Source organism: Scyliorhinus torazame, chromosome 5 (genome assembly GCF_047496885.1).
Source record: "Scyliorhinus torazame isolate Kashiwa2021f chromosome 5, sScyTor2.1, whole genome shotgun sequence".
In the NCBI taxonomy this organism is placed as follows: Eukaryota; Metazoa; Chordata; class Chondrichthyes; order Carcharhiniformes; family Scyliorhinidae; genus Scyliorhinus; species Scyliorhinus torazame.
This window is the reverse complement of record NC_092711.1, coordinates 34093529-34118360: the sequence shown is the minus strand read 5'-3', so window position 1 is coordinate 34118360 and position 24832 is coordinate 34093529.

Genomic DNA, 24832 nt, shown 5'->3' with positions numbered 1-24832 from the left:
ATGTGAGATTCGTTCCACACATTTAAGATGATATTAGTTTTGGATAATCTGGATGTAAATGAACTATTTCCATGAACAATATAACTATCTGTTGGAAAGATGTAACTGAAATATATGATCATGCAGCTACATTCATCAGCGAGTAATGCAGAGCCGGAGCTGATAACACTTGACAACATGGGGAGACTACACGGTCCCTCACACCTCCTCCACCATTCAATTTAATCACTGCTCAGCTTCTGCCTCAATGTCATTTCCCGCTTGTTCCTCACATCCTTTCATTACCTCATTTTCTGTATTCCCAATAAAAGCAGACGCACATTTAATCATTAGAGGGAGGTCTATCTTTTTTCAGGTTGCTTTACAATTATTTTTAAAAGCGGCTGTGCCACGTGTTTGCTTTCTGGCCTCTGACTGGGGAAAGACAAGTTCTATTCTAGCTCTGCACAATAACTGACCAATCACACTCTGTCAGTTATTCACAACTTAAATGGTGCAAAACAGTCAGTGCAGGGATCCCCTGCGGTCGTTCCCCTGAGAAACAAGTATACCGCTTTGGATACTTGTGGGGGGGACGACTTACCAGGGGTAAGCCATGGGGTACGGGCCTCTGGCACGGAGTCTGTCCCTGTTGCTCAAAAGGGAAGGGGGGAGAGGAGCAGAGCATTAGTAATTGGGGACTCTATAGTCAGGGGCACAGATAGGAGATTTTGTGGGAGCGTGAGAGACTCACATTTGGTATGTTGCCTCCCAGGTGCAAGGGTACGTGATGTCTCGGATCGTGTTTTCCGGGTCCTTAAGGGGGAGGGGGAGCAGCCCCAAGTCGTGGTCCACATTGGCACTAACGACATAGGTAGGAAAGGGGATAAGGATGTCAGGCAGGCTTTCAGGGAGCTAGGATGGAAGCTCAGAACTAGAACAAACAGAGTTGTTATCTCTGGGTTGTTGCCCGTGCCACGTGATAGTGAGATGAGGAATAGGGAGAGAGAGCAATTAAACACGTGGCTACAGGGATGGTGCAGGCGGGAGGGATTCAGATTTCTGGATAACTGGGGCTCTTTCTGGGGAAGGTGGGACCTCTACAGACAGGATGGTCTACATCTGAACCTGCGGGGCACAAATATCCTGGGGGGGGGGGAGATTTGTTAGTGCTCTTTGGGGGGGTTTAAACTAATGCAGCAGGGTCATGGGAACCTGGATTGTAGTTTTAGGGTAAGGGAGAATGAGAGTATAGAGGTCAGGAGCTCAGATTTGACGTCGCAGGAGGGGGCCGGTGTTCAGGTAGGTTGTTTGAAGTGTGTCTACTTCAATGCCAGGAGTATACGAAATAAGGTAGGGGAACTGGCAGCATGGGTTGCTACCTGGGACTTCGATGTTGTGGCCATTTCGGAGACATGGATAGAGCAGGGACAGGAATGGATGTTGCAGGTTCCGGGGTTTAGGTGTTTTAGTAAGCTCAGAGAAGGAGGCAAAAGAGGGGGAGGTGTGGCGCTGCTAGTCAAGAGCAGTATTACGGTGGCGGAGAGGATGCTAGATGGGGACTCATCTTCCGAGGTAGTATGGGCTGAGGTTAGAAACATGAAAGGAGAGGTCACACTGTTGGGAGTCTTCTATAGGCCTCCAAATAGTTCTAGGGATGTAGAGGAAAGGATGGCGAGGATGATCCTGGATAAGAGCGAAAGTAACAGGGTAGTTATTATGGGAGACTTTAACTTTCCAAATATTGACTGGAAAAGATATAGTTCGAGTACATTAGATGGGTCGTTTTTTGTACAGTGTGTGCAGGAGGGTTTCCTGACACAGTTTGTTGACAGGCCAACAAGAGGCGAGGCCACATTGGATTTGGTTTTGGGTAATGAACCAGGCCAGGTGTTGGATTTGGAGGTAGGTGAGCACTTTGGGGACAGTGACCACAATTCGGTGACGTTTACGTTAAGGATGGAAAGGGATAAGTATACACCGCAGGGCAAGAGTTATAGCTGGGGAAGGGCAATTATGATGCCATTAGACGTGACTTGTGGGGGGGGGGGATAAGGTGGAGAAGTAGACTGCAAGTGTTGGGCACACTGGATAAGTGGGGCTTGTTCAAGGATCAGCTACTGCGTGTTCTTGATAAGTATGTACCGGTCAGGCAGGGAGGAAGGCGTCGAGCGAGGGAACCGTGGTTTACCAAAGAAGTGGAATCTCTTGTTAAGAGAAAGAAGGAGGCCTATGTGAAGATGAGGTGTGAAGTTTCAGTTGGGGCGATGGATAGTTACAAGGTAGCGAGGAAGTATCTAAAGAGAGAGCTAAGACGAGCAAGGAGGGGACATGAGAAGTATTTGGCAGGAAGGATCAAGGAAAACCCAAAAGCTTTCTATAGGTATGTCAGGAATAAGCGAATGACTAGGGAAAGAGTAGGACCAGTCAAGGACAGGGATGGGAAGTTGTGTGTAGAGTCTGAAGAGATAGGCGAGATACTAAATGAATATTTTTCGTCAGTATTCACTCAAGAAAAAGGATAATGTTGTGCAGGAGAATGCTGAGCTCCAGGTAAATAGATTAGATGGCATTGAGGTACGTAGGGAAGAGGTGTTGGCAATTCTGGACAGGCTTAAAATAGATAAGTCCCCGGGACCTGATGGGATTTATCCTAGGATTGTCTGGGAGGCCAGGGAAGAGATTGCTGGACCATTGGCTTTGATTTTTATGTCATCATTGGCTACAGGAATAGTGCCAGAGGACTGGAGGATAGCAAATGTGGTCCCTTTTTTCAAAAAGGGGAGCAGAGACAACCCCGGCAACTATAGACCGGTGAGCCTCACGTCTGTAGTGGGTAAAATCTTGGAGGGGATTATAAGAGACAAGATTTATAATCATCTAGATAGGAATAATATGGTCAGGGATAGTCAGCATGGCTTTGTGAAGGGTAGGTCATGCCTCACAAACCTTATCGAGTTCTTTGAGAAGGTGACTGAACAGGTAGACGAGGGTAGAGCAGTTGGTGTGGTGTATATGGATTTCAGCAAAGCGTTTGATAAGGTTCCCCACGGTAGGCTATTGCAGAAAATACGGAGGCTGGGGATTGAGGGTGATTTAGAGATGTGGATCAGAAATTGGCTAGCTGAAAGAAGACAGAGGGTGGTGGTTGATGGGAAATGTTCAGAATGGAGTTCTGTCACAAGTGGAGTACCACAAGGATCTGTTCTGGGGCCGTTGCTGTTTGTCATTTTTTATCAACGACCTAGAGGAAGGCGCAGAAGGGTGGGTGAGTAAATTTGCAGACGATACTAAAGTCGGTGGTGTTGTCGATAGTGTGGAAGGAAGTAGCAGGTTACAGAGGGATATAGATAAGCTGCAGTGCTGGGCTGAGAGGTGGCAAATGGAGTTTAATGTAGAGAAGTGTAAGGTGATTCACTTTGGAAGGAATAACAGGAATGTTGGATATTTGGCTAATGGAAAAGTTCTTGAAAGTGTGGATGAGCAGAGGGATCTAGGTGTCCATGTACATAGATCCCTGAAAGTTGCCACCCAGGTTGATAGGGTGGTGAAGAAGGCCTATGGAGTGTTGGCCTTTATTGGTAGAGGGATTGAGTTCCGGAGTCAGGAGGTCATGTTGCAGCTGTACAGAACTCTGGTACGGCCGCATTTGGAGTATTGCGTACAGTTCTGGTCACCGCATTATAGGAAGGACGTGGAGGCTTTGGAACTGGTGCAGAGGAGATTTACCAGGATGTTGCCTGGTATGGAGGGAAAACCTTACGAGGAAAGTCTGATGGACTTGAGGTTGTTTTCGTTAGAGAGAAGAAGGTTAAGAGGAGACTTAATAGAGGCATACAAAATGATCAGTGGGTTAGATAGGGTGGACAGTGAGAGCCTTCTCCCGCGGATGGAAATGGCTAGCACGAGGGGACATAGCCTTAAACTGAGGGGTAATAGATATAGGACAGAGGTCAGAGGTAGGTTCTTTACGCAAAGAGTAGTGAGGCCGTGGAATGCCCTACCTGCTACAGTAGTGAACTCGCCAACATTGAGGGCATTTAAAAGTTTATTGGATAAACATATGGATGATAATGGTATAGTGTAGGTTAGATGGCTTTTGTTTCGGTGCAACATCGTGGGCCGAAGGGCCTGTACTGCGCTGTATTGTTCTATGTTGTATGTTCTATGTTCTGTAAGAATAATGGAGGCTGACACCCAAAGCAACATTTCAAACCGAGTTGGACATTTACGGCCATAAGACCATAAGACACAGGAGCTGAACTTGGTCACTCGGCCAGGCGAGCCTGCTCATTCAATCATGGCTTATATGTTTCTCACCCTCATTCTCCTACCTTCTCACCTTCTCCCCAGAACCCCTGACCTCCTTATTAACCAAGAACCTATCTATCTCTGTCTTAAAGACGCTCAGTGATTTGGCCTCCACAGCCTTCTGCGGCAAAGAGTTCCACAGATTCACCACCCTCTGGCTGAATAAATTCCTCCTCAGCTCTGTTTTAAAGCATTGTGCCTTTAGTCTGAGATTGTGTCCTCTGCTTCTAGTTTTTCCTACAAGTGGAAACATCCTCTCCACGTCCACTCTGTCCAGGACTCGCAGTATCCTGGAAGTTTCAGTAAGATCCCCCCTCATCCTTCGAAACTCCACGAGTACAGACCCAGAGTCCTCAACCGTTCCTCATACGACAAGCTCTTCATTCCAGGGATCGTTCCACTGAACCTCCTGTGGACCCTTTCCAAGGGAAGCATGCCCTTCTTCAGATACGGGGCCCAAAACTGCTCACAATACTCCAAATGGGGCCTGACCAGAGACTTATACAGCCTCAGAAATACACCCCTGCTCTTGTACTCTCGCCCTCTCGACATGAATGCTAACATTGCATGTGCCTTCCAAACTGCCGACTGAACCTGCACGTTAACCGTAAGAGAATCGTGAACAAGGCCTCCCAAGTCCCTTTGTGCTCCTGATTTCCGAAGCATTTCCCCATTTAGAGAATAGTCAATTCCTCCTTCTAAAGTGCATAACCTCACACTTTTCCACATTGTATTCCATCTGCCACGTCTTTGTAGAATCTCCGAGTCGCAAAGTCCTTCTGCAGCACCCCCCCACCCCGCCCCCACCACCGCTTCCTCAATACCACCTGTCCCTCTCCAGATCTTTGTATCATCTGCAAACTTAGCAACAGTGCCTTCAGCTCCTTCTTCCAGATCATTAATATATATTGTGGAAAGTTGTGGTCCCAGCACAGACCCCTGAGGCACACCACTAGACACGGCTGCCATCCTGAAAAATACCCCTTTATGCCGCTCTCTGCCTCTGCCAGTCAGCCAATTCTTTTTGCATCCCAGGATCTTACCCTGAACACCATGGGCTCTTAACCAATTTAACAGCCTCCTGTGCGGCACCGTATCAAATGCCTCCTGGGAATCTAAATAAATCTTACCGCTGGTTCTCCTTTATCTAACTTCCGTGTTACTTCCTCAAAGAGAACTCTAACAGATTTGTCAGGCATGACCTCCCCTTGACGAAGCCGAGCTGACTCAGTCCTATTTTACCATGCACTTCCAAGTACTCCGCAATCTCATCTTTAATAATGGATCTAAAATCTCACCAATTACCGAAGTCAGGCTAACCGGCCGATAATTTCCCGTCTTCTGCCTCCCTCCCTTCTTAACCAGCGATGCGACATTAGCCACTTTCCAGTCCTCTGGGACCCTTTCTGCCTTCAGTGATTCCTGTACGATTCCCGCCACTGCCTCCACAATCTCCTCAGCTATCTCTTTTAGAACCCTGGGATGTAGTCCATCCGGTCCAGGTCATTCATCCACCTTCAGACCTTTCATTGTGGGCAGAACCTTCTCCTTAGTGATGGCCACGGCACTCCCCTCTGCCCCCTGGCTCTCCTGGAGCTCTGGCATCCCACTGGTGTCTTCCACCGTGAAGACTGGTGCAAAGTAAGTATACAGCTCGCCTGCCATTTCTTTGTTGCCTATTATTGCTTCTCCAGTCACATTTTACAGGAATCCAATGTCTTTTTTTGTCTCTCTCTTACCTTTTATGTATTGAAAAAAACATCTCCCTATCTTCTTTTACATTACTAATTAGCTTGCCCTCAAATTTCATCTCCTTCTTTATTGCTTTTTCAGTTGTCCTCCTCTCGTGATTAAAGGCTTCCCAATTTTCTGGCATCAAACTATTCCGCGCCACATTGTATGCTTTTTATTTTGCATTACCGCTGTCCTTGACTTCCCTCATCAGCCATGGATTCCTTGTGCTCCCCTTGGCATGTTTCCTCCTCCTTGGGATGAAATTATGTTGTTCCACCCGAATAACCCCCCACAACTGATGCCATTGCTGTTCCAATGTCTGTCCTGCTAGGCTCCTTCTCCAATCTACTCAGGCCAGCTCCTCCCTCATGTATTTGTAGTTACCTCTATTTAATTGTAATACTGTTACATCTGACTCCAGCTTCTCCCTCTCAAACTGCAGGGTAAGTTATATCATATTGTGGTCACTGCGCCCTTCGGGTTCCTTCACCTTATGTTCACTAATCAAGTCTGCTTAAGTTCCCTAATCAAGTCTGCCTCACTACACATCACCAAATCCAGAATTGCCTGTTCACAAATCGGCTCTGTCACAAGCTGCAAAAAAAACATCTCTTAGACATTCCACAAATTCCTTTTCTTGGGATCCACGACCAACCTGATTTTCCCAGTCCACCTGCATATTGAAGTCCCCCATGATTCTTGTAATATTGCCTTTTTTACATGCCTTATCGATCTCCTGATTTAATTTCTGCTCCACATCCTGACTCCTGCTCGGGGCCCTGCAAATAATTCCCATCAAGGTCTTTTTATCGACTCCATTCCTCAACTCTGTCCACAGAGAATCTATGCCTTCTGATCCTATATCGCTCCTCGCTATCGATTTAACTTCACTCCTTACTAACAATAGAGCCCCGCCTCCTTTACCCATCTGCCTGTCATTTCGATAGAACACTTGCACATTTTGATCCCAGCCCTGATCACCTTGCAGCCACGTCTCTGTGATTCCAACAACATCGTACCAGCCAATTTCAATGTGCGCAACATGCAAATTCACCTTGTTCCGTACACTGCGCACATTTAGGTCCACCACCCTCAATGCTGCATTGAGCACCTCCCTTCTCACCCTCGGCACCTTTTTTACTCTGCCTGAGGGTGATGTTGTTCAGGTATTTGTGTTCTCCATTTCCCCTTCAGTTATTACACCTGCTGAGCTACCGCTCTGGTTCCCACCCCCTTTCATATTAGTTTCAATTCTCCCGGGTGACACTAACAAACCTCCCAGCGAGGATAGTGATGCCCCTCCAGTTTAGATGCTGCCCGCCCTTCTTGTCCAGGTCCCACCTGTCCCGGAAGATAGCCCAATGGCCCAGATATCTGAAACCCTCCCTCCTACTCCACCAGTTTAGCCACGTGTTTAGCTGCACTATCCTCTTATTTCTGGCCTCACTGTCACGTGGCACTGGGAATAACCCTGAGAGTAATCCTCAGAGGACCCGGAGGAAACCCACGCAGGCACGAGGAGAATGTGCAGACTCCGCACAGACAGTGACCCAAGCCGGGAATCGAACCTGGGACCCTGGAGCTGTGAAACAACAGGCTTCACGCCTCTGTGCTACTGTGCCGGCCTTCAAATCAGGAATCCTGAAGAATTGGGAGAGTGTCGGTATCACGGAGAGCTGTGGATCTGCTGTGTAATACTGAGAAATAAATCACCAAGGCCATGGCCGGGTTTGATTCTCCTCCAATCCGCCAGCTCCAATCTTAACCATCGCATTAGACCCCGGCATCGATCAGTCCATTAAGCCTGGGAAACAGACTCTAATTGATAAATAATGAATGGAAACGATGGTTGATCACTCTCTTATTGTGAAACAGTCAGTATTTTCCTGAGGAGATACACTAGAGGATGCAGAAGGGAACCAAAAGGGCCAGTCTCCCCAACAACACCAGCGGGAGCTTGTGGTTATCCAGTTGTGGCAGTCAGATAGCCTCAATAATTCAAATAAATATGTGACACAATATATAATTGTTTTTGAGCCCATTACTTCCCGGATTCAATTATTTCAATTGCTGGGACGTCTTCAGTAGAAACAGGCAGAGAGATCACAAAGTATTCCACCACATAGCAGCGATATTTCTAGTAATTAATGGAATTAAAACGTGAAAGATAATTTCTGATACTCATAGACATTTTCAAATGCATATAATTTTGAAAAGTATAAAGATTTCTAGATATATTCAGTAATCATTGGACTGAAAATAATCATGTTCCTGGCATGATGATTCTATAGAAAGATAATCACAGTTTAGTTAATTGTGAGCAGAAATGTGCATGTTCAGTTTATTGTGTTATTATAGGAAGGTCAGGAATTACTGACTCTATTTGAAAGAACAATCTTATTATGATTAATGTCTGAACAATATTAATTTACGCCTCTGATTACTGGAATAATCAATCCTTCAATAATCACTTTCAAAGTTGCAGTTAAATGTTTTTCGTTATTTACTGTGTTCAATGGACTGAAAACGAATGTGATGCTTTCTATCAATGTTGTGCAAACATGATGGTGTAATATGTGTCATCCTGCCTTCCATCATTGGATTTCAGAGATCATAGAATTTCAATTGCAGAAGGAGGACATTCGGCCCATCGAGTCTGCACCGCCTCTTGGAAAGAGCACCTACCCAAGCCCACACCTCTACCCTATCCCCATAACCCAGTAACCCCATCTAAGCGAAGAGAAATTTAGCGTGGCCAATCCACCTAACCTGCACATCTTTCGATTGTGGGAGACAATCAGAGCACCCGGAGGAAACCCACGCAGACACGGGGAGACACGGGGAGAACGTGCAGACTCTGCACAGACAGTGACCCAAGCCGGGAATCGAACCTGGGACCCTGGCGCTGTGACGTCATAGTGGTAACCACTATGCTACCGTGCTGCCCGATTTGCTCAGCTTTCTTTGGGAGAAACAGACAGAGAGAATTCTCACACTATTCAGTCATGGCACAACTATGATCAATGAAATTAAATCCTGAGATATAATTGCTGGTATCATAGACATGGGGAATATTTCCCAATACATATCTTTGTGGGTAGTTAAAAGATTTATTCATACCGTTAGTGATCAATGGATTAATCAGTTTCTTGCCATGATAATTCTCTTGGAAAATGACTATCGGTTTAATGTCCTGTACCCGGTTCTCCGTCCCGCCAGCCCCGTTATCCGGCGCTGCCCACCCACCGCCACAACGGGATTCTCCGTTCCCGCAGCCGGTCAATGAGGTTTCCCATTGTGACCACCCCACGACATCGAGAAACCCACCGACATGGGTGCGATGCCGATGGGATTGGAGGATGCTGCCGAGGGAGAATCCCATTGATTGGGATTGTGAGCCGAACAAATGCATTTTTAATTGATGCTATTATTGTTGTGTGGTCAGGAATTACAGATTCTATTCCACTGATTAACAATCTCCATTTGATTGTGGTCTGAACAGTAATTAGAAACCGCCTGTAATTATTGCAATGAACAATCCTTTGACAATCACAGTGAAAGATGCAATGACATGTTTTTAATCATTTGCTGTGTTTTATGGACTGAAAACTAATTTGATAATTTCTATCAATGTTGCACAAGTAATAATTAGTTGTGTAATGCTAGTTCGACTTTAACATAATGAGCTGTTCACTGATTTAACTCAACCTCGCAATGAATGAATGAGATAATTGTTTATTGGACCAAACAATCAATTCAAGGTCACTCTGATTATTGGGATGAACTATGTTAACAGGTGATTAATCTTCACAGAAAATAATTAAATAATTCAAATAAAAAGCAGTAGACCCGTCAGAATTTCACCAGTTTAAATACATTTAATGCTGGGCCTCTGGCAATCATTGATTAAAATATCTGAGCCATTTTAACAGCTAGTTCTTCCATATTCGCTTTGATTATTGGGTGTAATGATTAAAAGTTAGATACTTTAACTCTTGGACTGATGAAGAAATTTCTCTTCACTTTTATACGTAATCCAAGCAGTATAACATGTGTTGGCCCTCAGGACAATCTCAACGAAAGGACATTTGAAAAGGGACCTGTTGCAGTGACTGATGTTGTCTCCAAATCCCGCAGCCCACTCACCCCTCTCTGGGGTTGGGTGATCTCTGGGGTTGGGTGATCTCTGGCGTTGGGTGATCTCTGCGGTTGGGTGATCTCTGGGGTTGGGTGATCTCTACCGTTGGGTGATCTCTGGGGTTGGGTGATCTCTGGGGTTGGGTAATATTTGGGGTTGGGTGATCTCTGGGGTTGGGTGATCTCTGGGGTTGGGTGATCTCTGGGGATTGGTGATTTCTGGCGTTGGGTGATATCTGGGTTTGGATGATCTCTGGGTTTCTGTGATCTTTGGCGTTGGGTGATATCTGGGGTTGGGTGATATCGGGGATTGGGTGATACCTGGGCTTGGGTGATCTCGGGGACTGGGTGATATCGGTGATTGGGTGATATCTGGGGTTGGGTGATCTCGGGGATTGGGTGATATCGGTGATTGGGTGATATCGGGGATTGGGTGATATCTGGGATTGGGTGAACTCGGGGATTGGGTGACATCGGGATTGGGTGATATCTGGGATTGGGTGATATCGGGGATTGGGTGATATCTGGGGTTGGGTGATATCGGGGATTGGGTGATATCTGGGGTTGGGTGATCTCTGGCATTGGGTGATATCTGGGTTTGGATGATCTCTGGGGTTGGGTGATCTCTGTGGTTGGGGATCTCTGGGGTTGGGTGATCTCTGGGATTGGGTGATATCTGGGGTTGGGTAATATCTGGGGTTGGGTAATCTCTGGCCTTGGATGACCTCTGTGGTTGGGTGATCTCTGGGGTTGGGTGATCTCTGGGGTTGGGTGATCTCTGGGGTTGGGTGATATCCGGGATAGGGTGATATCTGGGATTGGGTGATGGAACATAGAACATAGAACGATACAGCGCAGTACAGGCCCTTCGGCCCACGATGTTGCACCGACATGGGAAAGCAAAAAAACAAAAGACATCTAACCTACACTATGCCATTATCATCCATATGGTTATCCAATAAACTTTTAAATGTCCTCAATGTTGGCGAGTTCACTACTGTTGCAGGTAGTGCATTCCACGGCCTCACCACTCTTTGCATAAAGAACCTACCTCTGACCTCTGTCCTATATCTATTACCCCTCAGTTTAAGGCTATATCCCCTCTTGCTAGCCATTTCCATCCGCGGGAGAAGGCTCTCACTGTCCACCCTATATAACCCCCTGATCATTTTGTATGCCTCTATTAAGTCTCCTCTTAACCTTCTTCTCTCTAACGAAACAACCTCAAGTCTATCAGCCTTTCCTCATAAGATTTTCCTTCCATACCAGGCAACATCCTGGTAAATCTCCTCTGCACCCGCTCCAAAGCTTCCACGTCCTTCCTATAAAGTGGTGACCAGAACTGTACGCAATACTCCAAATGCGGCCGTACCAGAGTTTTGTACAGCTGCAACATGACCTCATGACTCCGGAACTCAATCCCTCCACCAATAAAGGCCAACACTCCATAGGCCTTCTTCACAACCCTATCAACCTGGGTGGCAACTTTCAGGGATCTATGTACATGGAATCCTAGATCCCTCTGCTCATCCACACTTCCAAGAACTTTGCCATTAGCCAAATATTACGCATTCCTGTTATTCCTTCCAAAGCGAATCACCTCACACTTCTCTACATTAAACTCAATTTGCCACTTCTCAGCCCAGCTCTGCAGCTTATCTATGTCCCTCTGTCACCATCTACATCCTTCCACACTGTCGACAACACCACCGACTTTAGTGTCTTCTGCAAATTTACTCACCCACCCTTCTGCGCCCTCCTCTAGGTCATTGATAAAAATGACAAACAGCAACGGCCCCAGAACAGATCCTTGTGGTACGCCACTTGTAACTGAACTCCATTCTGAACATTTCCCATCAACCACCACCCTCTGTCTTCTTTCAGGTAGCCAATTTCTGATCCACATCTCTAAATCACCCTCAATCCCCAGCCTCTGTATTTTCTGCAATAACCTACCGTGGGGAACCTTATCAAACGCTTTACTGAAATCCGTATACACCACATCAACTGATCTACCCTCGTCTACCTGTTCAGTCACCTTCTCAAAGAACTCGATGAGGTTTGTGAGGCATGACCTACCCTTCACAAAGCCATGCTGACTATCCCTGATCATATTATTCCTATCCAGATGATTATAAATCTTGTCTCTTATAATCCCATCCAAGACTTTACCCACTACAGGCGTGAGGCTCACCGGTCTATAGTTGCAGGGGTTGTCTCTACTCCCCTTCTTGAACAAAGGGACCACATTTTCTCTCCTCCAGTCCTCTGGCACTATTCCTGTAGCCAATAATGACATAAAAATAAAAGCCAAAGGCACAGCAATCTCTTCCCTGGCTTCCCAGAGAATCCTGGATAAATCCCATCAGGCCCCGGGGTCTTATCTATTTTCAGCCTGTCCAGAATTGCCAATACCTCTTCCCTACGTACCTCATTGCCATCTATTCTAATTGCCTGGTTCTCAGCATTCTCCTCCACAACATTATCTTTTTCCTGAGTGCTCTCTGGGATTGGGTGATATCTGGGGTTGGGTGATCTCTGGGGTTGGGTGATCTCTGGGGTTGGGTGATCTCTGGGGTTGGGAGATCTCTGCCGTTGGGTGATCTCTGGGGTTGGGTGATCTCTGGGGTTGAGTGATATCCGGGGTGGGGTGATATCGGGTTGGTTGATCTCTGGGGTTGGGAGATCTCTGCCGTTGGGTGATCTCTGGGGTTGGGTGATCTCTGGGGTTGGGTGATCTCTGGGGTTGGGAGATCGCTGCCGTTGGGTGATCTCTGGGGTTGGGTGATCTCTGGGGTTGAGTGATATCCGGGGTGGGATGACATCTGGGGTTGGGTGATCTCTGGCGTTGGGTGATATCTGGGGTTGGGTGATATCTGGGGTTGGGTGATTTCTGGGTTTCGCTAATGTCTGGGCGTTGGGTGATCTCTGGGGATGCGTGATCTCCGGGGTTGGGTGATATCTGGAGTTGGGTGATCTCTGGGGCATGATGATATCTGGGGATGGGGAATCTCTGGGCCTGGGTTATCTCTGAGGTTGGGTGATCTCGGGGGGGATGGGGGGGGTGGGTAATCTCCGGCGTTGGGTGATATCGGGGTAGGGTGATGTCTGGGGTTGGGTGATGTCTGGGGTCGGTTGATCTCGGTGGTTGGGTGATCTCTGGGGTTGGGTGATCTCACGGGTTGGGTGATATCCGGGGGAGGGTGCTATCTCGGGTTGGGTGATATCTGGGGTTGGGTGATATCTGGGTTTGGGTAATATCTGGGGGTTGGGTGATATCTGGGGTGGGTCATATCTGGGATTGGGTGATCTCTGGGGTTGGGTGATATCCAGGGTAGGGTGATATCTGGGGTTGGGTGATATCTGGGTTTGGATGATATCTGGAGTTGGGTGATCTATGGGGTAGGGTGATATCCGGGGGGTAGGGTGATATCTGGGGTTTGGTGATCTCCAGGGTTGGGTGGTATCCGGGGTTGGGTGATATCTGGGGTTGGGTGATATGTGGGGTTGGGTGATCTCTGGGGTTGGGTGATCTCTGAGATTGGGTGATCTCTGGGGTTGGGTGATATCTGGGTTTGGGTGATTTCTGGGGTTGGGTGATATCTGGGGTTTGGTGATATCTGCGGTTGGGTGAGATCTGGGGTTGGTTGATATCTGGGGTGGGGTGATATCTGGGGTTGGGTTATTTCTGGTTTTCGGTGATCTCTGGCATTGGGTGATATCTGGGGATAGGTGATCTCTGGGTTTGGGTGATTTCTGGGCTTGGGTGATCTCTGGGCTTGGGTGATATATGGCGTTGGGTGATCTCTGGGGTTGGGTGATCTCTGGGGTTGGGTGATCTCTGGGACTGGGTGATATCTGGGGTTGGGTGATCTCTGGGGTTGGGTGATATCTGGGGTTGGGTGATCTCCTGAGTTGGGTGATCTCTGGGACTTGGTGATATCTGGGATTGGGTGATCTCTGGGATCGGGTGATATCTGGGGTTGGGTGATATCTGGGGTTGGGTGATATCTGGGGTTGGGTGATATCTGGGGGTTGGGTGATATCTGGGGTGGTTGATATCTGGGGTTGGGTGATCTCTGGGGTTGGGTGACATCCGTGGTCGGGTGATATCTGGGGTTGGGTGAGATCTGGGGTTGGTTGATATCTGGGGTTGGTGAGGTCTGGGGTTGGTTGATATCTGGGGTAGGGTGATATCTGGGGTTGGGTTATTTCTGGGTTTGGGTGATCTCTGGGGTTGGGTGATATATGGCGTTGGGTGATCTCTGGGGTTGGGTGATCTCTGGGACTGGGTGATCTCTGGGATTGGGTGATCTCTGGGGTTGGGTGATAGCTGGAGCTGGGTGATATCTGGGGTTGGGTGATCTCCTGAGTTGGGTGATCTCTGGGGCTGGGTGATATCTGGGGTTGGGTTTCTCTGGGGTTGGGTGATATCATGGTTTGGGTGATATCGGGTTGGGTGATATCTGGGGTCGGGTGATCTCTGGGATTGGGTGATATCTGGGATTGGGTGATCTCTGCGATTGGTGATCTCTGGGTTTGGGTGATCTCTGGGGTTTGATATCTCTGGGGTTTGGTATCTCTGTGGTTGGGTGATCGCTTGGGTTGGGTGATCTCTGGGGTTGGGTGATATCTGGGGTTGGGTGATATCTGGGTTTGGGTGATCTCTGGGATTTGGCGATCTCTGGGATTGGGTTATATCTGAGATTGGGTGATCTCTGGGGTTGGGTGATCTCTGGGGTTGGGTGATCTCTGGAGTTGGGTGAAATCTGGGGTTGGGTGATCTCAAGGGTTGGATGATATCTGGAGTTTGGTGATCTCTGAGGTTGGGTGATCTCTGTGGTTGGGTGATCTCTGAGGTTGGGTGATCTCTGGGGTTGTGTGATATCCGGGGTGGAGTGATGTCTGGGGTTGGGTGATGCCTGGCGTTGGGAGATCTCTGCGGTTGGGTGTTCTCCAGGGTTGGGTGATCTCGGGGGTTGTGTGATATCTGGGGTTGGGTGATATCTGGTGTTGGGTGATTTCTGGGGTTGGGTGATCTCAATGTTTGGGTGATATCCGGGGTTGGGTGATCTCTCGGGTTGGGTGATCTTTGGGGTCGGGCGATCTCTGGGGTTGGGTGATTTCTGGGGTTGAATGATATCCGGGGTTAGGTGATATCCGGAGTTGGGTGATCTCTGGTGTTGGGTGATATCTGTGGTTGGGTGATCTCTCGGGTTGGGTGGTATCTGAGGTTGGGTGATCCCTGGGATTGGGTGAAATCTGCGGTTGGGTGATATCTGGAGTTGAGTGATCTCTGGGGTAGGGTGATACCTGGGTCAGGGTGATATCTGGCGTTGGGTGATATCTGGGGTTGGGTGACCTCTGGGGTTCGGTGATATCCGGGGTTGGGTGATCTCTGTAGGTGGGTGATCTCTAGGGTTGGTTGATCTCAGGGGTTGTGTAATCACTGGGGTTGGGTGATATCTGGGGTTGGGTGATATCTGTGGTTGGGTGATCTCTGGGCGTTGGGTGTTCTCTGGGGTTGGGTGTTACCTGAGGCTGGGTGATCTCTTTGGTTGGCTGAACTCTGGGATTGGGTGATATCTGGGGCTGGGTGATATCTGGGGTTGGGTGATCTCTGGGGTTGGGTGTTCTCTGGGGTTCGGTGATCACTGGGGATGGGTGATGTCTGGGGTTGGGTGATCTCTGGGTGTGGGTGATCTCGGGGGTTGGGTGTTATCCGTGGTTGGGTGATATTCGGAGTTGGGTGATCTCTGGCGTTGGGTGATCTGTGGGGTCGCGTGATCTCTGGATTTGGGTGTTACCTGAGGCTGGGTGATCTCTCTGGTTGGATGAACTCAGGGATTGGGTGATATCTGAGGCTGGGTGATATCTGGGGTTGGGTGATATCTGGGGTTGGGTGATCTCTGGGTTTGGGTGATCTCTGGGTATGGGTGATCTCTGGCTTTTGGTGATCTCTGGGGTTGGGTGATATCCGGGGTAGGGTCATCTCTGGGGTTGGGAGATCCCTGGGGTTGGGTGATCACTGGGGTTAGTTGATCGCTAGTGTTGGGTGATCTCTGGGGTTGGGTCATCTCTGGGTTTGGGAGATATTTGGTGTTGGGTGATATCTGGGGTTGGGTGATATATGGGGTGGGTGATATCTGGGGTTCGGTAATATCTGGGGTTGGGTGATCTCTGGGATTGGGTGATCTCTGAGGTTTGGTGAAATCCGCTGTCGGGTGATATCCGGGGTAGGGTGATATCTGGGGTCGGGTGATCAATGGGGTTGGTTGATCTCTGGGGTTGGGTGATATCTGTGGTTGGGAGATATCTGGGGTTGGGTGATCTCTGGGGTTCGGTGATATCTGGTGTTGGGTGATCTCTGGGGTTGGGTGATATCTGGGGTTGTGTGATCTCTGGGGTTGGGTGATATCTGGGCGTGGGTGATCTCTGGGGTTGGGTAATCTCTGGGGTTGGGTGATCTCTGGAATTGGTTGATATCTGGGGTTGGGTGATATCTGGGGTTGGTTGAACTCTGGAGTTGGGTGATCTCTGGGGTTGAGTGATATCTGGGGTTGGGTGATCTCTGGGATTGGGTGGTATCTGGGGTTGGTTGAACTCTGGAGTTGGGTGATCTCTGGGGTTGAGTGATATCTGGGGTTGGGTGATCTCTGGGATTGGGTGATATCTGGGGATGAGTTTTTCTGGGTTTGGACGATCTCTGTGTTGGGTGATACCGGATTGGGTGATATCTGGGGTTGCGTGATCCCTGGGATTGGGTGATATCTGGGTTTGGGTGATCTTTGGATTGGGTTATATCTTGGGTTGAATTTCTCTGGGGTTGGGTGATCTCTGGCTTTGGGTGATATCTGGGGTTGGGTGATATTGGGGTTCGGTGATCTCTGCCATTGGGTGGTATCTGGAGTTGTGTGATATCTGGGGTTGCGTGATCTCGAGGGTTGGGTGTTATCTGTGGTTCACGATCTCTGGGGTTGGGTGATCTCTGGGGTTGGGTGATCTCTGGGGTTGGGTGATCTCTGGGGTTGGGTGATCTCTGGGGTTGGGTGATCTCTGGGGTTGGGTGATCTCTGGGGTTCGGAGATCTCTGGTGTTGAGTGATATCGGGGGTTGGGTGATATCTGGGGTTAGGTGAAATCTGGTGTTGCGTGATCCCTGGGGTTGGTTGATATCTGGGGTTGGTTGTTCTCTGCGGTTGGTTGATATCTGGGGTTGGGTGATATCTGGGGATGGGTGTTCTCTGCGGTTGGTGATCTCTGGGGTTTGGTGATCACTCGGGTTGGGTGATATCTGGGGTTGAGTGATATCTGGGGTTGGGTGATCTCTGAGGTTGGGTGATATCTGGGGTTGGATGATATCTGTGTTTGGGTGATATCTGGGCGTGGGTGATCTCTGGGGTTGGGCGATCTCTGGGGTTGAGTGATCTCTTGGATTCGTTGATATCTGGGGTTGGGTGATATCTGGGGTTTTTTGAACTCTGGAGTTGGGTGATCTCTGGGGTTGAGTGATATCTGGGGTTGGGTGATCTCTGGGATTGGGTGATATCTGGGGTGGGTTTTCCTGGATTTGGGCGAACTCTGCGTTGGGTGATACCGGATTGGGTGATATCTGGGGTTGGGTGATCACTGGGATTGGGTGATATCTGGGGTTGGGTGATCTCTGGGATTGGGTTATATCTGGGGTTGAGTTTCTCTGTGGTTGGGTGATCTCTGGCTTTGGGTGAAATCTGGGGTTGGGTGATATCTGGGTTTGGGTGATCTCTGCCATTGGGTGATATCTGGAGTTGGGTGATATCTGTGGTTGGCGATCTCTGGGGTTGGGTGATCTCAGGGTTTGGGTGATCTCTGGGGTTGGGTGATCTCTGGGGTTCGGTGATCTCTGGCGTTGAGTGATATCGGGGGTTGGGTGATATCTGGGTTTAGGTGAAATCTGGTGTTGGATGATCCCTGGGGTTGGGTGATATCTGGGGTTGGGTGATATCTGGGGCTGGGTGTTCTCTGCGGTTGGTGATCTCTGGGGTTTGGTGATCACTGGGGTTGGGTGATATCTGGGGTTGGGTGATATCTGGGGTTGGGTGATCTCTGGGGTTGGGTGACATCTGGGATTGGGTGATCTCTTGGGTTGGGTGATCTCTGGGGTCGGGTGATCTCTGGGGTTGGATGATATCGGGGGTTGGGAGATATCTGGTGTTGGGTGATATCAGGGGTTGGGTGACATCTGGGGTTGGGTGATCTCTGGGGCTGGGTGACACCTGGGTAGGGTGATCCCTGGGGGTGATCTCTGGCGGTGATCTCTGGGGGTGATCTCTGGGGTTGGGTGATATCGGGGTGGGATGTTATCTGGGGTTTGGTGATATCTGCGGATGGGTGATATCTGTGGTTGGGAGATATCTAGGTTTGGGTGATCTCTGGGGTTGGGGGATCTCTGGGGTTGGGTGATATCAGAGTTTGGGTGATCTCTGAGTTTGGGTGATATCTGGGGTTGGATGATATCTGGGGTTGGGTGATATCTGGTGTTGGGTGATCTCTGGGGTTGGGTGATATGTGGGGTTGTGTGATCTCTGGGGTTGGGTGATATCTGGGCGCGGGTGATCTCTGGGTGTGGGTGATCTCGGGGGTTGGGTGTTATCCGGGGCTGGGTGATATCCGGGGTTGGGTGATCTCTCGGGTTGGGTGATCTTTGGGGTCGGGCGATCTCTGGGGTTGGGTGATTTCTGGGGTTGAATGATATCCGGGGTTAGGTGATATCCGGAGTTGGGTGATCTCTGGTGTTGGGTGATATCTGTGGTTGGGTGATCTCTCGGGTTGGGTGGTATCTGAGGTTGGGTGATCCCTGGGATTGGGTGAAATCTGCGGTTGGGTGATATCTGGAGTTGAGTGATCTCTGGGGTAGGGTGATACCTGGGTCAGGGTGATATCTGGCGTTGGGTGATATCTGGGGTTGGGTGACCTCTGGGGTTCGGTGATATCCGGGGTTGGGTGATCTCTGTAGGTGGGTGATCTCTAGGGTTGGTTGATCTCAGGGGTTGTGTAATCACTGGGGTTGGGTGATATCTGGGGTTGGGTGATATCTGTGGTTGGGTGATCTCTGGGCGTTGGGTGTTCTCTGGGGTTGGGTGTTACCTGAGGCTGGGTGATCTCTTTGGTTGGCTGAACTCTGGGATTGGGTGATATCTGGGGCTGGGTGATATCTGGGGTTGGGTGATCTCTGGGGTTGGGTGTTCTCTGGGGTTCGGTGATCACTGGGGATGGGTGATGTCTGGGGTTGGGTGATCTCTGGGTGTGGGTGATCTCGGGGGTTGGGTGTTATCCGTGGTTGGGTGATATTCGGAGTTGGGTGATCTCTGGCGTTGGGTGATCTGTGGGGTCGCGTGATCTCTGGATTTGGGTGTTACCTGAGGCTGGGTGATCTCTCTGGTTGGATGAACTCAGGGATTGGGTGATATCTGAGGCTGGGTGATATCTGGGGTTGGGTGATATCTGGGGTTGGGTGATCTCTGGGTTTGGGTGATCTCTGGGTATGGGTGATCTCTGGCTTTTGGTGATCTCTGGGGTTGGGTGATATCCGGGGTAGGGTCATCTCTGGGGTTGGGAGATCCCTGGGGTTGGGTGATCACTGGGGTTAGTTGATCGCTAGTGTTGGGTGATCTCTGGGGTTGGGTCATCTCTGGGTTTGGGAGATATTTGGTGTTGGGTGATATCTGGGGTTGGGTGATATATGGGGTGGGTGATATCTGGGGTTCGGTAATATCTGGGGTTGGGTGATCTCTGGGATTGGGTGATCTCTGAGGTTTGGTGAAATCCGCTGTCGGGTGATATCCGGGGTAGGGTGATATCTGGGGTCGGGTGATCAATGGGGTTGGTTGATCTCTGGGGTTGGGTGATATCTGTGGTTGGGAGATATCTGGGGTTGGGTGATCTCTGGGGTTCGGTGATATCTGGTGTTGGGTGATCTCTGGGGTTGGGTGATATCTGGGGTTGTGTGATCTCTGGGGTTGGGTGATATCTGGGCGTGGGTGATCTCTGGGGTTGGGTAATCTCTGGGGTTGGGTGATCTCTGGAATTGGTTGATATCTGGGGTTGGGTGATATCTGGGGTTGGTTGAACTCTGGAGTTGGGTGATCTCTGGGGTTGAGTGATATCTGGGGTTGGGTGATCTCTGGGATTGGGTGGTATCTGGGGTTGGTTGAACTCTGGAGTTGGGTGATCTCTGGGGTTGAGTGATATCTGGGGTTGGGTGATCTCTGGGATTGGGTGATATCTGGGGATGAGTTTTTCTGGGTTTGGGCGATCTCTGTGTTGGGTGATACCGGATTGGGTGATATCTGGGGTTGCGTGATCCCTGGGATTGGGTGATATCTGGGTTTGGGTGATCTTTGGATTGGGTTATATCTTGGGTTGAATTTCTCTGGGGTTGGGTGATCTCTGGCTTTGGGTGATATCTGGGGTTGGGTGATATTGGGGTTCGGTGATCTCTGCCATTGGGTGGTATCTGGAGTTGTGTGATATCTGGGGTTGCGTGATCTCGAGGGTTGGGTGTTATCTGTGGTTCACGATCTCTGGGGTTGGGTGATCTCTGGGGTTGGGTGATCTCTGGGGTTGGGTGATCTCTGGGGTTGGGTGATCTCTGGGGTTGGGTGATCTCTGGGGTTGGGTGATCTCTGGGGTTCGGAGATCTCTGGTGTTGAGTGATATCGGGGGTTGGGTGATATCTGGGGTTAGGTGAAATCTGGTGTTGCGTGATCCCTGGGGTTGGTTGATATCTGGGGTTGGTTGTTCTCTGCGGTTGGTTGATATCTGGGGTTGGGTGATATCTGGGGATGGGTGTTCTCTGCGGTTGGTGATCTCTGGGGTTTGGTGATCACTCGGGTTGGGTGATATCTGGGGTTGAGTGATATCTGGGGTTGGGTGATCTCTGAGGTTGGGTGATATCTGGGGTTGGATGATATCTGTGTTTGGGTGATATCTGGGCGTGGGTGATCTCTGGGGTTGGGCGATCTCTGGGGTTGAGTGATCTCTTGGATTCGTTGATATCTGGGGTTGGGTGATATCTGGGGTTTTTTGAACTCTGGAGTTGGGTGATCTCTGGGGTTGAGTGATATCTGGGGTTGGGTGATCTCTGGGATTGGGTGATATCTGGGGTGGGTTTTCCTGGATTTGGGCGAACTCTGCGTTGGGTGATACCGGATTGGGTGATATCTGGGGTTGGGTGATCACTGGGATTGGGTGATATCTGGGGTTGGGTGATCTCTGGGATTGGGTTATATCTGGGGTTGAGTTTCTCTGTGGTTGGGTGATCTCTGGCTTTGGGTGAAATCTGGGGTTGGGTGATATCTGGGTTTGGGTGATCTCTGCCATTGGGTGATATCTGGAGTTGGGTGATATCTGTGGTTGGCGATCTCTGGGGTTGGGTGATCTCAGGGTTTGGGTGATCTCTGGGGTTGGGTGATCTCTGGGGTTCGGTGATCTCTGGCGTTGAGTGATATCGGGGGTTGGGTGATATCTGGGTTTAGGTGAAATCTGGTGTTGGATGATCCCTGGGGTTGGGTGATATCTGGGGTTGGGTGATATCTGGGGCTGGGTGTTCTCTGCGGTTGGTGATCTCTGGGGTTTGGTGATCACTGGGGTTGGGTGATATCTGGGGTTGGGTGATATCTGGTGTTGGGTGATCTCTGGGGTTGGGTGACATCTGGGATTGGGTGATCTCTTGGGTTGGGTGATCTCTGGGGTCGGGTGATCTCTGGGGTTGGGTGATATCGGGGGTTGGGAGATATCTGGTGTTGGGTGATATCAGGGGTTGGGTGACATCTGGGGTTGGGTGATCTCTGGGGCTGGGTGACACCTGGGTAGGGTGATCCCTGGGGGTGATCTCTGGCGGTGATCTCTGGGGGTGATCTCTGGGGTTGGGTGATATCGGGGTGGGGTGTTATCTGGGGTTTGGTGATATCTGCGGATGGGTGATATCTGTGGTTGGGAGATATCTAGGTTTGGGTGATCTCTGGGGTTGGGGGATCTCTGGGGTTGGGTGATATCAGAGTTTGGGTGATCTCTGAGTTTGGGTGATATCTGGGGTTGGATGATATCTGGGGTTGGGTGATATCTGGTGTTGGGTGATCTCTGGGGTTGGGTGATATGTGGGGTTGTGTGATCTCTGGGGTTGGGTGATATCTGGGCGCGGGTGATCTCTGGGTGTGGGTGATCTCGGGGGTTGGGTGTTATCCGGGGCTGGGTGATATCCGGAGTTGGGTGATCTCTGGCGTTGGGTGATCTGTGGGGTTGCGTGATCTCTGGGGTTGGGTGTTACCTGAGGCTGGGTGATCTCTCTGGTTGGAAGAACTCTGGGATTGGGTGATATCTGGGGCTGGGTGATATCTGGTGTTGGGTGATCTCTTGGGTTGGGTGTTCTCTGGGGTTGGGTGATCACTGGGGTTGGGTGATCTCTGGGGTTCAGTGAACTCTGGGTGTGGGTGATCTCGGGGGTTGGGTGTTATCCGGGGTTGGGTGATATCCGGAGTTGGGTGATCTCTGGCGTTGGGTGATCTGTGGGGTTGCGTGATCTCTGGGGTTGGGTGTTACCTGAGGCTGGGTGATCTCTCTTGTTGGATGAACTCAGGGATTGGGTGATATCTGGGGCTGGGTGATATCTGGGGTTGGGTGATATCTGGGGTTTGGTGATCTCTGGGTTTGGGTGATCTCTAGGTATGGGTGATCTCTGGGTTTTGGTGATCACTGGGGTTGGGTGATATCCGGGGTAGGGACATATCTGGGGTTGGGAGATCACTGGGGTTGGGTGATCACTGGGGTTAGTTGATCGCGAGTGTTGGGTGATCTCTGGGGTTGGGTCATCTCTGGGTTTGGGAGATATTTGGTGTTGGGTGATAACTGGGGTTGGGTGATATATGGGGTGGGTGATATCTGGGGTTGGGTAATATCTGGGGTTGGGTGATAACTGGAGTTGGGTGATTTCTGGGATTGGGTGATCTCTGAGGTCTGGTGAAATCCGCTGTCGGATGATATCCGGGGTAGGGTGATATCTGGGGTCGGGTGATCAATGGGCTTGGTTGATCTCTGGGGTTGGGTGATATCTGCGGATGGGTGATATCTGTGGTTGGGAGATATCTGGAGTGGGAGACAGTGTGAGAGTGGGAGACAGTGTGGGAGAGGGAGAGAGTGTGAGAGTGGGTGACAGTGTGGGAGAGGGAGAGAGTGTGAGAGTGGGTGACAGTGTGGGAGAGGGAGAGAGTGTGAGAGGGGGAGAGAGTGAGACACTGTGAGAGATGAAGGGAGTGTGAGAGAGAGAGAGAGAGAGAGAGAGGGAGAAAGTGTGGGAGAGGGATAGAGTTTGAGAGAGGGAGAGATTGTTGAGAGGGAGAGAGTGTGAGAGAATGTGAGAGAGGGAGAGAGTGTGGGAGAGGGAGAGAGTGTGAGAGTGGGAGGGATTGTTGAGAGGGAGAGAGTGTGAGCGAGGGAAAGAGTGTGAGAGTGGGTGACAATGTGAGAGAGGGAGAGAGTGTGAGAGAGGGAGACAGTGTGAGAGAGGGAGAGAGTGTGAGAGAGGGAGACAGTGTGAGAGAGGGAGACAGTGTGGGAGAGGGAGAGAGTGTGAGAGTGGGTGACAGTGTGGGAGAGGGAGAGAGTGTGAGAGTGGGAGGGATTGTTGAGAGGGAGAGAGTGTGAGCGAGGGAGAGAGTGTGAGAGAGGGATAGTGTGAGAGAGTGAGGGTGAGGGAGGGAGAGAGTGCAAGGGAGAGATAGAGTGTGAGGGAGTGTTCTTGGAGATATGGGAAACTGGCTATCATGTGGGAAACACAATACCGATTAATACATTTGCTGAGTAAACAAACTTGTTCCTAAATTATAAAATCAGATCCTGGATTAAGTAAATGTCCTCCATGCAGTATTGCACCATTTAAGTTGTGAATAACTGACAGAGTGTGATAGGTCAGTTATTGTGCAGAGCTGGAATAGAACTTGTCTTTCCCCAGTCAGAGGCCAGAAAGCAAACACGTGGCACAGCCGCTTTTAACAATAATTGTAAAGCAACCTGAAAAAAGATAGACCTCCCTCTAATAATTAAATGTGCGTCTGCTTTTATTGGGAGCAACACAGATGTTTTCAATATTAAAGCACAGGCAGCGCCCAGGGTCAGACAGATTGGAACTGACAATGAAGTTGATGCTGTGAAGTAAGCAGTGAGCTAAAGCGGACGCTGGGTTCACACATGGACACAGTGAATAGAAAGGATTACAGTGAGAATACTCGCTGTGCTGGGGAACTTGGAGGGAACCTGCAGGTGTTGGTCCCATCATCTCACAGCCAGACCACACCCAAAGCCTTTAAAATGCGTGAAGTCCCGAAGGAGGGCATTCATTCCTGGGGCTGGTTTAACACACTGGGATAAATCGCTGGCTTTTAAAGCAGAGCAAGGCAGGCCAGCAGCACGGTTCAATTCCCGTACCAGCCTCCCCGAACAGGCGCCGGAATGTGGCGACTAGGGGCTTTTCACTGTAACTTCATTTGAAGCCTACTTGTGACAATAAGCGATTTTCATTTCATTTCATTCCATTTCATTTCATTCCGTTTGAACTCAGCGGCTCTGTAGATGAGCAGATGATTCAATCCGACTGCACCGCTCTTTCCCTGGAGACGTATATTTGATTTCTGTCACTC